Here is a 16,080-nt window from a genome sequence, read left to right on the forward strand (position 1 = left end):
GATATTTTTCAATTTCAGAAACAAATGCATAAAAACGCAATATATATTATGCTGGTCTCTATAAATTTTCATCATCATGTTTTCTATCAATCCAATATTTATAAAATAATTGTGGTGAGTCGATCAGCTACTTCACAGAGCAAGACAACTAATACATTTAAGATTTGTGCTTAGTAGGTTCTATTTTGTGTGGAGTGAACCAAAGATGATGGATTTGGTCTTCCTAAAGTTAAACTGGAAAAGAAAATTGCTTGTCATCCACGATAAGTGGTCGAGCAGCGTACAGGCAGCGTAGAAGTCAAGAGAGTGATGGTGAGATAAAGACTAGTATCATCAGCTGTATGTAGGAGTGTTTTTGTCATGTCTTCAATTGTTCACACCTAAGGGTAGCATGTAGATGAGGAAGAGGAAGGCACCAAGGATAGATCTTTGACCAGCTCCATTGATAATGGTGTGGAAGATGAAGAGAGGCCATTGCTGGAGATTCTCTGGCTAGAATCAGAAAGGTAAGAATGGAACTGGAGAAAGACCTTCCTTCTTAGGGGCTGGTTTAGCTCACTGGGCTAAATTGCTGGCTTTTAAAGCAGACCAAGCAGGCTAGCAGCACGGTTCGATTCCCATACCAGCCTCCTTGGACAGGCGCCGGAATGAAATGAAATGAAAATCGCTTATTGTCACGAGTAGGCTGCAATGAAGTTACTGTGAAAAGCCCCTAGTCGCCACATTCCGGCACCTGTCCAGGGAGGCTGGTACGGGAATGTGGCGACTAGGGGCTTTTCACAGTAACTTCATTGACGCCTACTTGTGACAATAAGCGATTTTCATTTCATTTTCATTTCTGTCAAGGAAAACCGATGAGCAGAATTGAATGATTGAATCATTGCAGCACAGAAAAAGGCCATTCAGCACATTGTATCCATGCTGGCTCTCCTAAAGAGCAATTCACGTGATGTCACTCCCCTTCTGTTTCCCCACATCTCTGTACATTCTTCCCTGTCAGAAAAATTAGAAACATGCATGACACAGAAGGTGGCTACTCTGCCCATCACATCTGCACAGGCTGAAAAACCATTCCCCAGTCTGATCCCACTTTTGGCCCATAACCCTGTAGATTACAGGGCTTCAGGTGCATATCCAGACACTTTTTAAATGAGTTGAGGGATTCCTGTTTCCCACCATTTCCAGCAGTGAGTCCCAAACCTCTGCCACACTTTCTCCTTGCTCCCCTAGAGTTTCCTCTGTTCTGCTTTCCTGCAGCTCCGCTTTCTCCATGGCTTCCAAGGACAAACAGACCCTGTAATGAGAATCAGGCACACCCACCTCACTGACATCTGTAATACCCGTTCTCTTAAAAGGTTTGTTGGAGACTCTCTTTAAATGTGGCACTTTCATATTATAGGCAGAAACATACATAGAAAATTGAAGCAGGAGGAGGCCATTTGGCCCTTCGAGCCTGCTCCGTCTTCAATATAATCATGGCTGATCAGCAAGTTCAATACCCTGATCCCGCCTTTCCCCATATCCCTTGATCTTTTTAGCCCCAAGAGCTATATCTAATTCCTTCTTGAAATTACACAATGTTTTGACCTCAACTACTTTCTGCGGTAGTGAATTCCATGGAGTCACCACTCTCTGGGTGAAGAAATTTCTCCTCACCTCAGTCTTAAAAGGTTTACCTTTTATCCTCTAACTATGACACTTAGTTCTGGACTCCCCCACCATCGCGAAGATTCTTTCTGAATCCTGTTAGTATTTTGTAAGTTTTTATGAGATCCCTCTCACTCTTCTAAACTCCAATGAATATAGTCCGAACCGACTGAGTCTCCTCATATGACAGTCCCGCCATCAGTGCCCAGCCTGGTAAGCCTATCTCTATCCTGAGAAGTATTCAAAATCAATAAGGAGGAAGTGTTGGATAGGCTGTCAGTACTTAACGTTGACAAGGCAACAGGACTGGATGAGATGCATCCAAGGATATTGAAGGAAGTGAGAATGGAAATTTTTGGGACCCTGGCCAAAAGCTTCCAGTCTTCTTGAGACACAGGGTAGGTGCCAGAGGACTGGAGAATTTCAATGTTATGCCCTTCTTCAAAAAGGGTTATATGATATGTTTTGGGGCCACTGCTGTTTGTCATTTTTATAAATGACCTGGAAGAGGGTGTAGAAGGATGGGTTAGTAAATTTGCCGATGACACGAAGGTCGGTGGAGTTGTGGATAGTGCTGAAGGATGTTATAGGATACAGAGGGACATAGATAAGCTGCAGAGCTGGGCTGAGAGGTGGCAGATGGAGTTTAATGCAGAAAAGTGTGAGGTGTTTCACTTTGGAAGGAGTAACAGGAATGCAGAGTACTGGGCTAATGGCAAGATTCTTGGTAGTGTAGATGAACAGAGAGATCTCGGCATCCAGGTACATAAATCCCTGAAAGTTGCCACCCAGGTTAATAGGGCTGTTAAGAAGGCATATGGTGTGCTAGCCTTTATCAGTAGGGGGATTGAGTTTCGAAGCCACAAGGTCATGCTGCAGCTGTACATAACTCTGGTGCGGCCGCTCCTGGAGTACTGCGTGCAGTTCTGGTCACCACATTATAGGAAGGATGTGGAAGCTTTGGAAAGGGTTTAGAGGCGATTTACTAGGATGTTGCCTGGTATGGAGGGAAGGTCTTACGAGGAAAGGCTCAGGGACTTGAGGTTGTTTTCGTTAGAGAGGAAAAGGCTGAGAGGTGACTTAATAGAGACATATAAGATAGTCAGAGGGTTAGATAGGGTGGACAGTGAGAGTCTTTTTCCTCGGATGGAGATGACCAACACGAGGGGACATAGCTTTAAATTGAGGGGTGGTAGATATAGGACAGATGTCAGAGGCAGTTTCTTTACTCAGAGTAGTAGGGGTATGGAACGCCCTGCCTGCAACAGTAGTAGACTCACCAACTTTAAGGGCATTTAAGTGGTCACTGGATAGACACATGGATGAAAATGGAATAGTGTAGGTCAGATAGGCTTCAGATGGTTTCACAGGTCGGCGCAACATCGAGGGCCGAAGGGCCCGTACTGCGCTGTAATGTTCTATGTTCTATAGCCACAGCAATTACAGATCAGTCAGTTTAACATCATTGCTGGGTAAGCTTTGAGAGAAAAATATTCAGGATAGAATTAGTAGTCACATGGAAAAATGAGGGTTGATTAGAAAGAGCCAGCATGGATTTCTGAAGGGGCGTGTGTAAATAACTTGCTGGAGTTTTTTTTGAAAAGGTAACAGAAAAGGTCAATGAGGGGAATTTTGTTGGTCTATTCCATAGATTAGCAAGATGCCTGGGGATGAAAATTGGGTGGTCAAATATTTAGAAGCGAGGAGAAGCCTGGAATGGTGTCAATGGTGATAGGAGAGAAATGGGAAAATAAGAAAGAGGTTACTGAATGGAGGACCTCAGTCACAATGGCAAAAATAGTCGATGAACTCTTCCCACTTATAGAATAGTAAGAAGTCTTACAACACCAGGTTAAAGTCCAACAGGTTTGTTTCAAACACGAGCTTTCGGAGCACGGCTCCTTCTTCAGGTGAATCACCTGAAGAAGGAGCCGTGCTCCGAAAGCTCGTGTTTGAAACAAACCTGTTGGACTTTAACCTGGTGTTGTAAGACTTCTTACTGTGCTCACCCCAGTCCAACGCCGGCATCTCCACATCACTTATAGAATGTGAGAGGGAAAAAGGTCAGAGGTGAGAGATGTAAGGAGATAGCTCGCGTCGAGAAAAGAAGTTTGAGTTTTATTTGTTCTCCTGCTTGATCCTAGAATACAGTGTGGCACAGGATGATGAGGCATGGTGTTTTTTCAGGTATTCTAGTCAGATCAAGTGACTGATGGATAAAATAATCGTGCACCAAATACGCTTTATTCTGCATCCCTTTGGACTTGGTGGATGACAACTGGGACTCATCCTATGGAGGGTATAGATTCAGACAGAGTTAGCAAGAGTGGAGGTGAGTGTTTCAAGCAGGTTGTCAGCTTCAGATATATATAGTGCAAAGGTAAAGCCAAAGGTAAAGATGCATGGCATTAAGGGTAAAGTAGTAGCATGGATAGAGGATTGGTTAATTAATAGAAAGCAAAGAGTTGGGATAAATGGGTGTTTCTCTGGTTGGCAATCAGTGGCTAGTGGTGTCCCTCAGGGATCCGTGTTGGGCCCACAATTGTTCACAATTTACATTGATGATTTGGAGTTGGGGACCAAGGGCAATGTGTCCAAGTTTGCAGATGACACTAAGATGAGTGGTAAAGCGAAAAGTGCAGAGGATACTGGAAGTCTGCAGAGGGATTTGGATAGGTTAAGTGAATGGGCTCGGGTCTGGCAGATGGAATACAATGTTGACAAATGTGAGGTTATCCATTTTGGTAGGAATAACAGCAAACAGGATTATTATTTAAACGATAAAATATTAAAGCATGCCGCTGTTCAGAGAGACTTGGGTGTGCTAGTGCATGAGTCACAGAAGGTTGGTTTACAAGTGCAACAGGTGATTAAGAAGGCAAATGGAATTTTGTCATTCATTGCTAGAGGGATGGAGTTTAATACTAGGGAGGTTATGTTGCAATTGTATAAGGTGTTAGTGCGGCCACACCTGGAGTATTGTGTTCAGTTTTGGTCTCCTTACTTGAGAAAGGACGTACTGGCGCTGGAGGGTGTGCAGAGGAGATTCACTAGGTTAATCCCAGAGCTGAAGGGGTTGGATTATGAGGAGAGGTTGAGTAGACTGGGACTGTACTCGTTGGAATTTAGAAGGATGAGGGGGGATCTTATAGAAACATTTAAAATTATGAAGGGAATAGATAGGATAGATGCGGGCAGGTTGTTTCCACTGGCGGGTGACAGCAGAACTAGGGGGCATAGCCTCAAAATAAGGGGAAGTAGATTTAGAACTGAGTTTAGGAGGAACTTCTTCACCCAAAGGGTTGTGAATCTATGGAATTCCTTGCCCAGTGAAGCAGTTGAGGCTCCTTCATTACATGTTTTTAAGGTAAAGATAGATAGTTTTTTGAAGAATAAAGGGATTAAGGGTTATGGTGTTCGGGCCGGAAAGTGGAGCTGAGTCCACAAAAGATCAGCCATGATCTCATTGAATGGCGGAGCAGGCTCGAGGGGCCAGATGGCCTACTCCTGCTCCTAGTTCTTATGTTCTTATGTTCAAAGGATAGTCAGTTGGGGGGAGGGGGGGATGCGTGGAAGCACATAAAGCAGTTGGTTGGAAGGTGAAGAAGGATGGATTTTGTGAGAGTTACAAGGAATTGCTTTACCTGTGATCAAGGGTTGATGGGTGGCACAGTGACACAGTGGTTAGCACTGCTGACTCACAACTCCAGGGTCCTGGGTTCAATTCTGACCTCGGGTCACTGCCTGTGTGGAGTTTGCACTTTCTCCTCATGTCTGTGTGGGTTTCCTCTCACAGTCTTGGCTTCCTTTCACAGTCCAAAGATGTGCAGGTTAAGTAGATTGGCCATGCTAAATTGCTCTTAATGTCCAAAAGGTTAAGTGGGGTTACTCGGTTATGGGGATAGGGTGGAGGTATGGGCTTAGGTGGGGTGCTCTTTCCAAGGGCAGGTGCAGATGTCCGGTTGGTGTCAATCTGATCCACACCAGTCATCCAACCAAATGCCCCCACAACAAGTCCAAGTTGCTGTGGCAACAAACACTTTTGTATGTACGCTCTCTGCTCTTACCACCTGCCATTGGCGTATGTTGGAAGGGTTTTATCGTTTGCTATTCAACTTGTCTGGGCACATTGTGGACACATAATAATAACCTTTTATTGTCACAAGTATGAATTTACTGTGAAAACCCCTAGTCGCCTCATTCCGGCACCTGTTCGGGTAAGCTGGTGCAGGAATTGAACCCGCGCTGCTGGCCTTGTTTTACATCACTGTCGAGTTGTCTAGCCCATTGAACTAAACCAGCCCCTAAGCTCCTTAGCCATCATGTTCCTCAGCCATCAAGCCTTGGAATAAGATTTGAATCTGGAGTTTCTAATTAGAGGCAGCGATTATGCCCACCGCACCACAAGACCTGTATTGAACCTGTGCTGTCTGATCAGGGAAAGCTCACCACCGCGCAGTTACAAACAGCTGCATTTTTTCACAATGGTATCATCACGTCAAGCACAGAATTGGCCAAATATGTAAAACAATAAATTCCAGCTGTCTGTACTGTTATTATTGGCTGAAGGATGTTGACATGGCTGAAGGTTATTTTCCAATGTCAGCGTCTATACTGGCAACTGTATTTCAATTCATCTTAATATTAGCACAATTGCAAAACTAATCCCTTATCTTATTAAATGTATGGAAAAACTTACTGGTGAGAATTGTTGGTCAATTCTTATTCTTGCTACTCAAACAAAGCAATCAATTTGTGCAAACAATGACATGATCAGCTTTCTACACATCAAACAGAAAGGCTCAGTGAACCTTTTGTGGGCTTAAATTACCAAACGTTATAGTCTGAGTTGCAAAACCCCGTGACACCATTCCCACACCACCCTCACCCTCCGCCAACCACACACCCACACAACCATCACCCCAAGCCATCTTCCCACCACCCTTGCACCACACTCACACGCACCACTACCCCCACACCACCCTCACATGCACCACCATCCCCACCCTCACACCAGCCTCACGTCCACACCACGCCCACAGTACCCCCACCCCAAACCACCCTCACAGCACCTTCACACCACCTTCATACCAGCCCCACACCATCCTCACCCACACCACCACAGCACTACTCCTTCCTCCCAAACACCCCCCTCCCCAACACACACCCAGCAACCCCACTTCCCCCCGGCCCACAGCCTAATCATGCGTCTGTGTCTTGCAGGCAATGCTGGTGATGGGGCGGGCCCTTTCGGTGTCCCCCGACCCCAGCCCAGCCACAGCTAGAACCTCAGGTGCTGAACAGCAACGAGGACACCGACACAAGTCATCGACATGAGGCCCAGGAGCTCGAGTCCGATAATGCACGGATTTTCCATCACAGTTGTCTCCAACACCCTCCACCAGCCCAGAGACACTCACCTTGGTTGGCCATGTTAGTGAAGAGGCCCCCATCCTCACACCACTGGCCCCATTGGTGCCCGCACCACGGGGAGCTCTGGCCCTCGCGCCCTTCCCTGCTGTCAGAAGTACCATCGGCTGGCGCTTCCCATGCCAGCGGTATGCTCTGCGGCTCCTGTCTCGGTTTATTTAGTATTTTAGAAGGCTTTTGACAATGTCTCACATGGCAGTTTAATATGTAAAGTTAAAGCGCAAGGGATTACGGGCAGTGTTTTGAGATGGATAGAAAGCTGGTTAGCAGACAGTAGGCAAAATGTTGGAATAAATGGGTCTTTTTCTGGTTAGGCATTGACGAGTGGAGTACTGCAGGGATATGTGCGAGAAACCCAACTGTTCATATTATATATTAATGATTTGGACGAGGGAACCTAATTTATTATCTCCAAATTTGCAGATGATACAAAGTTGGGTGGGGAGGGTGAGCTCTGAGGAGGATGCAGAGATGCTTCAGCGGGAATTGGACACGTGAGTGGGCACGTGCATGGCAGATGTAGTATAATGTGGATAAATGTGAGGTTATTTGCTTCAGTAGCAAAAATAGGAAGGCAGATTATTATTTGAACGGCAGTAAATTGAGAGTGGTGGATACTCAGCGAGACCTTGATGTCCTCGTGCATCAGTCGCTGAAAGTAAGCGCACAGGTACAGCAGGCAGTAAAATAGACAAATGGTATGTTGGCCTTCATAGCGAGAGGATTTGAGTATAGGAATAGTTATGTTTTACTGCAATTGAATGGAGCATTGGTGAGGCAACACCTGCTGGAGTATTGTGTGCAGTTTTGGTGTCCATATCTGAGGAAGGATGTTCTTGCTATGGAAGCAGTGCAGCAAAGGTTTACCAGGCTGATTCCTGGGATGGCGGGACTGTCATGTGAAGAGAGATTAAGTCGATTAGGATTATATTCATTGGGGTTTAGAAGAGTGAGAGGGGATCTCTTAGAAACTTACAAAATTCTAACAGGATTAGACAGGGTAGATTCAGAAAGAATGTTCCTGATAAGAACATAAGAACATAAGAACTAGGAGCAGGAGTAGGCCATCTGGCCCCTCGAGCCTGCTCCGCCATTCAATGAGATCATGGCTGATCTTTTGTGGACTCAGCTCCACTTTCTGGCCCGAACACCGTAACCCTTAATCCCTTTTTTCTTTAAAAAACTATCTATCTTTACCTTAAAAACATTTAATGAAGGAGCCTCAACTGCTTCACTGGGCAAGGAATTCCATAGATTCACAACCCTTTGGGTGAAGAAGTTCCTCCTAAACTCAGTCCTAAATCTACTTCCCCTTATTTTGAGGCTATGCCCCCTAGTTCTGCTTTCACCCGCCAGTGGAAACAACCTGCCCGCATCTATCCTATCTATTCCCTTCATAATTTTAAATGTTTCTATAAGATCCCCCCTCATCCTTCTAAATTCCAATGAGTACAGTCCCAGTCTACTCAACCTCTCCTCGTAATCCAACCCCTTCAACTCTGGGATTAACCTCGTGAATCTCCTCTGCACACCCTCCAGTGCCAGTACGTCCTTTCTCAAGTAAGGAGACCAAACCTGAACACACTACTCCAGGTGTGGCCTCACTAACACCTTATACAATTGCAGCATAACCTCCCTAGTCTTAAACTCCATCCCTCTAGCAATGAAGGACAACATTCCATTTGCCTTCTTAATCACCTGTTGCACCTGTAAACCAACTTTCTGTGACTCATGCACTAGCACACCCAGGTCTCTCTGCACAGCAGCATGCTTTAATATTTTATTGTTTAAATAATAATCCCGTTTGCTGTTATTCCTACCAAAATGGATAACCTCATATTTGTGAGTCCCAAACTAGGGGTTATAGTTTGAGAATAAGGGGTAAACCTTTTAGGACTGAGGTGAGGAGAAATCTCTTTACCCAGAGAGTGGTGAATCTGTGGAATTCGCTACCACAGAAAGTAGTTGAGGCCAAAATGTGTAGTTTCAAGAAGGAATTAGATACAGCTCTTGGGACTAAAGGGATCAAGGGATATGGGGGGGGGGGGGGGGGGGAAATGGGATCATCAGTGGTGATCATAATGAATGGCGGAGCAGGTTCAAAGGACCGAGTGGCCTCCTTCAGCTTATATTTTCCATGTTTCGATATTTCCCGATTCCGGCATCAGCCAATGGAGAATCCTACCCTAGAAATCTCCAGGGAAGAATTGTTAAATTGGACACCTAATTGTTCGGTCAATTCAGCCAATGCAAGACACAATGTCCTTACAATCATGTTCTGTGAAAAAATATAATGCAGATGTTGTTGAATCAGATTGTACATGTTTCATGGATTTTATCGTAAGCTTTCACTAATCTTGTGGAAATGCTTTGGCTCAGAAATTTGGGAGTGTCTATTTCATAGAATTTTTCATAGAATTTACAGTGCAGAAGGAGGCCATTCGGCCCATTGAGTCTGCACCGGCTCTTGGAAAGAGCACCCTGCCCAAGCCAAGACCCCCACCCTATCCCCATAACCCAGTACCCCCACCCAACACTAAGGGAAATTTTGGACACTAAGGGCAATTTAGCATGGCCAATCCACCTAACCTGCACATCTTTAGACTGAGGGAGGAAACCGGAGCACCCAGAGGAAACCCACGCACACACGGGGAGAACGTGCAGACTCCGCACAGACAGTGACCCAAGCCGGGAATCGAACCTGGGACCCTGGAGCTGTGAAGCAATTGTGCAAACCTCAATGCTACCGTGCTGCTATTTGTGGGTGCTGGAGGCTGATATCATGTGTCAGAATAGTGAGATTGATGGCCTTCCAGGTATTGGAATTTCACACTCATTGTCATAGAACTGTCTCCACGAACCAATCTCTCGTGTCACACAATACCTCAGAGCGTGGGTCTGGGGTCTGCTCAGGGATGGAGGGGTCAGGGCAGAGTCAAGATCATGGACTTGGATCACTTGTCAGGCGTCAGATCAGATAAATAAGGTGTTGGATATCGAGGGACCAGGTATTAGGGCAAGAGATTGACGGTGCCAGTGGAAGGAGATCAGGAATTTGAACCATTCGGAATTAGGGAGGAAATTGGGTCAGGAATGGTAATGATCCAAGTTGGGTTGGGAGGAGCCCTACTGGCTCTATATTCAGCTAAGCTATTTGTAGTCTTGGTGGCAAGCAACAAATAAGAGTGGATTCTCCGAATGCAGTTTGCAACATCACCGGCTATATAAAGATACAGTAAGAAGTCTTACAACACCAGGTTAAAGTCCAACAGGTTTGTTTCAAACACGAGCTTTCGGAGCACGGCTCCTTCTTCAGGTGATTCACCTGAAGAAGGAGCCGTGCTCCGAAAGCTCGTGTTTGAAACAAACCTGTTGGACTTTAACCTGGTGTTGTAAGACTTCTTACTGTGCTCACCCCAGTCCAACGCCGGCATCTCCACATCATATATAAAGATAAAGCAGTCATTGAGACCTGAATGTTTAACAAGGTTAATAGATGCCTGTTATTTGTCCTTATCTAACAGGACATGTTGCCATTTTTCTCTTTCATTTTGGGGCTTAGGTGTCCATGCAGGCCCTGAGAAACAGGCTCAGTGTTGCAAGTGCTTGTCAGGTGAATTGGACATTCTGAATTCTCCCTCTGTGTACCCGAATATTCGCCGGAGTGTGGTGACTAGGGGCTTTTCACTGTAAGTTCAGTGTAATGTTAATCATAGAATTTACAGTGCAGAAGGAGGCCATTCGGCCCATCGAGTCTGCACTGGCTCTTGGAAAGAGCACCCCACCCAAGATCCACACCTCCACCCTATCCCCATAACCCAGCAACCCCACCCAATACTAAGGGCAATTTTGGACACTATGGACAATTTAGCATGGCCTATCCACCTAACCCGCACATCTTTTGGACTGTGGGAGGAAACCGGAGCACCCGGAAGAAACCCACGCACACACGGGGAGAATGTGCAGACTCCGCACAGGCAGTGACCCAAGCCGGGAATCGAACCTGGGACCCTGGAGCTGTGAAGCAATTGTGCTATCCACAATGCTACCGTGCTGCCCTCAAATGTCAGCCTCCTTGTGACACGAATAAAATGTATTAAATTATTAGTATTTCAAGGCCAAAACGACATAAGGCATGATTTAACAGCCGTGTTGCGCCCGATGTAGATTCGTGCGAGTTGGTTAAATAGCGGAGAGGCCGAAATCGGGATTCACGCTGGAAATCAATCGTTTCGCTATCTAACCAACCTGCTGCCGTGCGTGCATTCCGGATCCTGCATAGACATAGAGAGACAGAATTGAGACCAATTAAGGGCGATCTCCATCTCATTAGCGAGATGGAAGCCCAATCTAACGACCACCCGGGAACGTACTGGCTCCGCAACCAGAGGGCACGCGGGTGCCGTTTAATACTCTTATTTAAAAACGGGAATCTAGCGCAATGGCTGCAGAGAGGAGCTGAGTAGCCATTTTCATTTTTGGGCATGCAGCCCAGGGGCACTAAAGCTGTTACTCTCGTGCCCATGGGGGGTGGGGAGGCCAAAGAGGTGGATAAGTCTGATGTGGGGGGGGGGGGGGGGGGGGGGACGATGGGCGCTATTGGTTGGAGGTCACCGCTGCACTGGCGGCAGTGAAGGACTCAGTGCCTTTGTGGCTGTGTGTATTGCCATAACAGGGGCAATATAGCTGCTGCTTGTCTGTCCCATCACATCAAACACTTCCAGGACAGAGCCCTGTTTTTGGTGATCTGCTAATGGCCACTTTAACTCCCTCTGACTGTGAGCAGCTTGTGGCTGCACAGCTGAAGGCTATTGCTAATAAGGAATTGGCATTGCTAGTTCTGTGAGCACTTCCCTGCTGCAGGTTGTGTTTGCTGCTTGCTCCTGCTGGTGGCTCCAGATGCCGGGAGGCAGCTGCAGCTGAGGATTTGTTTGCTTGCTGCTTGGGGGAGAGGAAAGGAGAAGCAAAAGGGAAGGGGAGGGGCAAGTCTACAGGTGAGGCCCTGGAATTTGAGAACTGCCTGGTTGTTCACAAGGACCCACGTGGTGGTGGACTCGTTGGAGGCCACTGCTGAATGAGTCATCTTGTTTAATGTCAGCTCAACCTTGCCCGATAGATGGAGGTGGGGGAGGAGGAGCTCAGTGGGGTGGTAAAGTCCAGGATGGCGGCACTTATGCTCAACCTCAAGCATGTCTACCCCTCCTGATGCCAGTTTTTTATCCGCCTGGCCCAAGAGGTTTTGGATGGTGGCTTCAATGGTCCCCCATTGAGGGGAGACCTTGAGAATCATCTGGTCTGCGGATAGTGTGCAGTGCCATGCTTGGAAGGCGGTGGGGCACATAAGATGTAACTACCCTGCTGTCAGTGTCGCCGCAGTCACTAAGGTGGCCAGAGCTGGCTCCGTCTCCCTCCATACACTTATAGCTGTACTCCCATCAGGGAAGGCCCAGGCGGCAGCTGTTGCCACCATGGCTGCCAGTGTGGAGGGGCGAGAGTGCATCCCTCTGGCCGTAAAGTTAAGCGGAAAACTAAACAGATCAACCAGTGCTATGCCTGACCCCACAAGGACCCACGCCCCGATTGCAGATGTGGGTGTTAGGATCGTACCTCTCCCCGTCATCACCCAGAGAGACCTCCAGCCTGTTGATGCATCATGTCGGGTGTTGCACTCATCGTTAATAATGCATGAGCCCTTAAAGGTGGCGATGGTAAAGCGGGTGACCCCGAGCTGGAGGTCTCTCTATCCTTGTCCCGACCACAACCCTGGGGGCAGGATGTTGAGGGTACGATGGGAGGGGGCCTCGAAGGATGGGTATCTCCACTATGTGCCACCTCCCTCCGTAAAATACATCCTTTGGGTAGGGGAGATGGCCATCGCTAACTTCCTTGTAAGGAGTGGGTGACGCAGCACGACATCCCCATCAACATTACGCCCAGCCCCAGGAAAAGGAGAACCAACAGAAAAAGACCCACCAGAACACCTGAGCTGCTACAACTCCCAAGCGGGACGTTTTGGGGCCGGGTGTGGACGAGACCCCCAGGGGCTTGTTCTGCCCGGTGGGGGTGGGGGGGGGCAGGGGGGGGGGGCAGCAGCAGCTCCATGATCTTCGGGTCGTGGGTAGGTAATGCCACAGAAGGTTCCCGGCACCCCCCCAATCCCAACCAACAACACCGATGCCTCTGCCACAATCCTGGCGCTGTTTCCGGACCTTTCTGCCGGGGGCGGAGTAAGAGTCTGCACCATCACCTGCCTCTGGTCCCATGGCGTGCATCGCGGATCCAGATCCTTACGGATATGGATTGTGGCTCCTAATTCTTCTACTGACTGAAAGGGCGCAGGGTCCTTCAGCAGCTCGTTATGCTGCTGACCGAAGACGGATCATTTGTCTCTTTTTGCACTGTGCACAGTCCCAGCAGATGTCTGGGATCTCGGGGCTCCTGCTGTGGCCGGGAGTGAGTTTGCAGGGCGAGACACCAGAGGACAGGAAGATGGTCCTCCGCTTCCTGGGAATGGGGGGGGGGGGGGGAAACCATTGGAAGTCGGTGGTTTTCTTCACTAGATTGCAGAGAGCTGTGGTGTGAGATGCGAGGTAGGGGATAAACTTCCCCAGGAAGTTGACCATTCCCAGGAAGCGGAGGACCACCTTCCTGTCCTCCGGTGTCTTCATGGCATTGATTGCCGACACCTTGTCAGCATCCGGCTGCACACCAAACTGTGATATGTGGTCGCCGAGGAATTTTATTTCTGTTTGACCAAAGGAACATTTGAGGATTCTCCGGAAGATGCGTTGGAGTCGATTGATATGTTCCTGTGGTGTGGTGGACCAGACAATGATGTCATCTATGTATACCTGCACCCCCTCGATGCCCTCCATCATTTGCTCCATTATTCAGTGGAACACCTCCGAGGCTGAGACGATGCCAAACGGCATCCGGTTGTAACAATACCGGCCAAATGAGGTGTTAAAGGTGCAGAGCTTCCGATTGGATGCGTCAAGTTGTATCTGCCAGAACCCCTTGGAGGCATCCAACTTTGTGAAAAATTTGGCGCGAGCCATTTCGCAGGTGAGTTCTTTGCGCTTTGGGATAGGGTAGTGTTCCCTCATGATGTTACAGTTCAGATCTTTGGGGTCAATGCAAATGGGTAGTTCTCCTGATGGTTTCTTAACACACACCATGGAGCTGACCCAGTCGGTGGGTTCCGTTAACTTAGAGATGACACCCTGGTCCTGGAGGTACTGCAGCAGCTGCTTGAGGTGTCCTTAAGGGGCGCCGGCACCCGGCGGGGTGCATGAACCACAGGCGTGGCATTTGGTTTCAAAACAATTTTGTACTTGTATGGGAGTATGCCCATGCCCTCGAAGACACTGTGGTATCGAATAATGACGTTCTTCATTTCTGTCTGAAAGTCGGCGTCCGGCGATGCTGATGCCTGAGCGGGTGACATGGAGTGAACCCTTTGGACGAGATTCAGGATCTTGCACTCCTGAGCACTGAGCAGGGAAGCTTTGGTGGACCCTACAATCTCGAAATGCAGGGTGGCCTTTAAGGAACGGTGCAACACCAGAAGTTGGCATGAGCCACTGGCAGCAGTGGCATTGCCATTGTAGTGGAGAAGCTGGCAGGCGGATGGCAGGATGGTAGGCTTAACGTGGAGGCTGTCCAGGTCAGACTGCGAAATGAGGTTGGCTGAAGCGCTGGTGTCCATCCTGAATCGGATGCGAGATTTGTTGACCGTAAGGGTGGCACACCACTCATCGTCCGGATCAATGCTCATCACTGGGAAGGGCTTGGCCTTTTTTTGTTGAAGCATCGTATGCTTGGTGATGATGCCCACCTGGAATGGGGATTTGAGATCCTCGGTGTCAGGGTCTGGAACCATGTCGGAGTCGGAATCTGTGACCGGTTGTTGGACGGTCCGGACGTTCCTGCGCTGCTGCTGGGAGCGATGGGAGGCAGGTGTTTGAGCAGACCTGCACAGGGCGGCGTAGTGGCCAAGCTTGCCACACTGGCGACAGCGTCGAGATTACGCGGGACATTGCTGCTTTAAGCGGGAGGAGCCACAGTTGTTGCACGTCGTGACGTCAGAACGCTCAGTGCGCCACCGCGCATGCGCGGTGCGGACATACGTCGTGCGTGCCTGTGCAGTTCGGTCTTCGGCCTCGCCGTCCCCTCGGTCATTGTGCGCATGCGCGGGAGCCCGGGAAAAGCGCGCAAAATGGCTGCCCTCATCCAGGCTCAGGCCCGCACCCGCTCCGCATTGTGGGGACCTAGCAGCGCCGTCTCTGCTGCTTGAATGTGAATATCAGTTAGTGGCATGCTCATGCAGAACGCAGGTTTCGATGGCTATAGCGAGGGTGAGCTGTTTCACTTTAAGGAGCTGCTGGCATATGGGGGCCCAAGTGTACTCCGAAAATGATCTGGTCGTGGATCATTGAGTCGGAGGTGGAGCCGTAATTGCAGGATTGCGTGAGGATGTGAAGATGGGTTCGGAAAGATTGAAAAGGTTCATCCTTATCCTGCAGATGCTGTTGGAAGACGTAGCGTTCAAAACTTTTGTTGACTTCGATGTCACAGTGGTTGTCGAATTTGAGCAGGACTATTATGAACTTGGACTTGTCCTCACCTTCAGCAAATGTGAGGGAGTTAAAAATGTGGATGGCGAGGTCCCCGGCCTTGGAGAGAAAGAGAGCAATCTTCCTGGCATCTGAGGCGGCTTCAAGGTGGGTGACTTCGAGGTACAGTTGGAACTTCTGCTTAAATATCTTCCAGTTGGCACCGAGGTTGCCGGTGATGCGGGGCGGCGGGGGAGGGCGGACAATGTCCATACTACCGAATGGCTGATCGCGGGTCAAAGGCAGACTATCTCAGGGTAGGTCCATCAAACTGTAACATCACGCACTGGTACCATGATGTGTTGGGTATGCTGGGTCTGTGAGGACTGCGTTTACCAGAGCAGTGAGAGAGACAGGCTACCAACACTTGTAGAAGTACAACTCTATT

The sequence above is a fragment of the Scyliorhinus canicula genome, chromosome 2, assembly GCF_902713615.1.
Source record: "Scyliorhinus canicula chromosome 2, sScyCan1.1, whole genome shotgun sequence".
NCBI classification, from domain to species: Eukaryota; Metazoa; Chordata; class Chondrichthyes; order Carcharhiniformes; family Scyliorhinidae; genus Scyliorhinus; species Scyliorhinus canicula.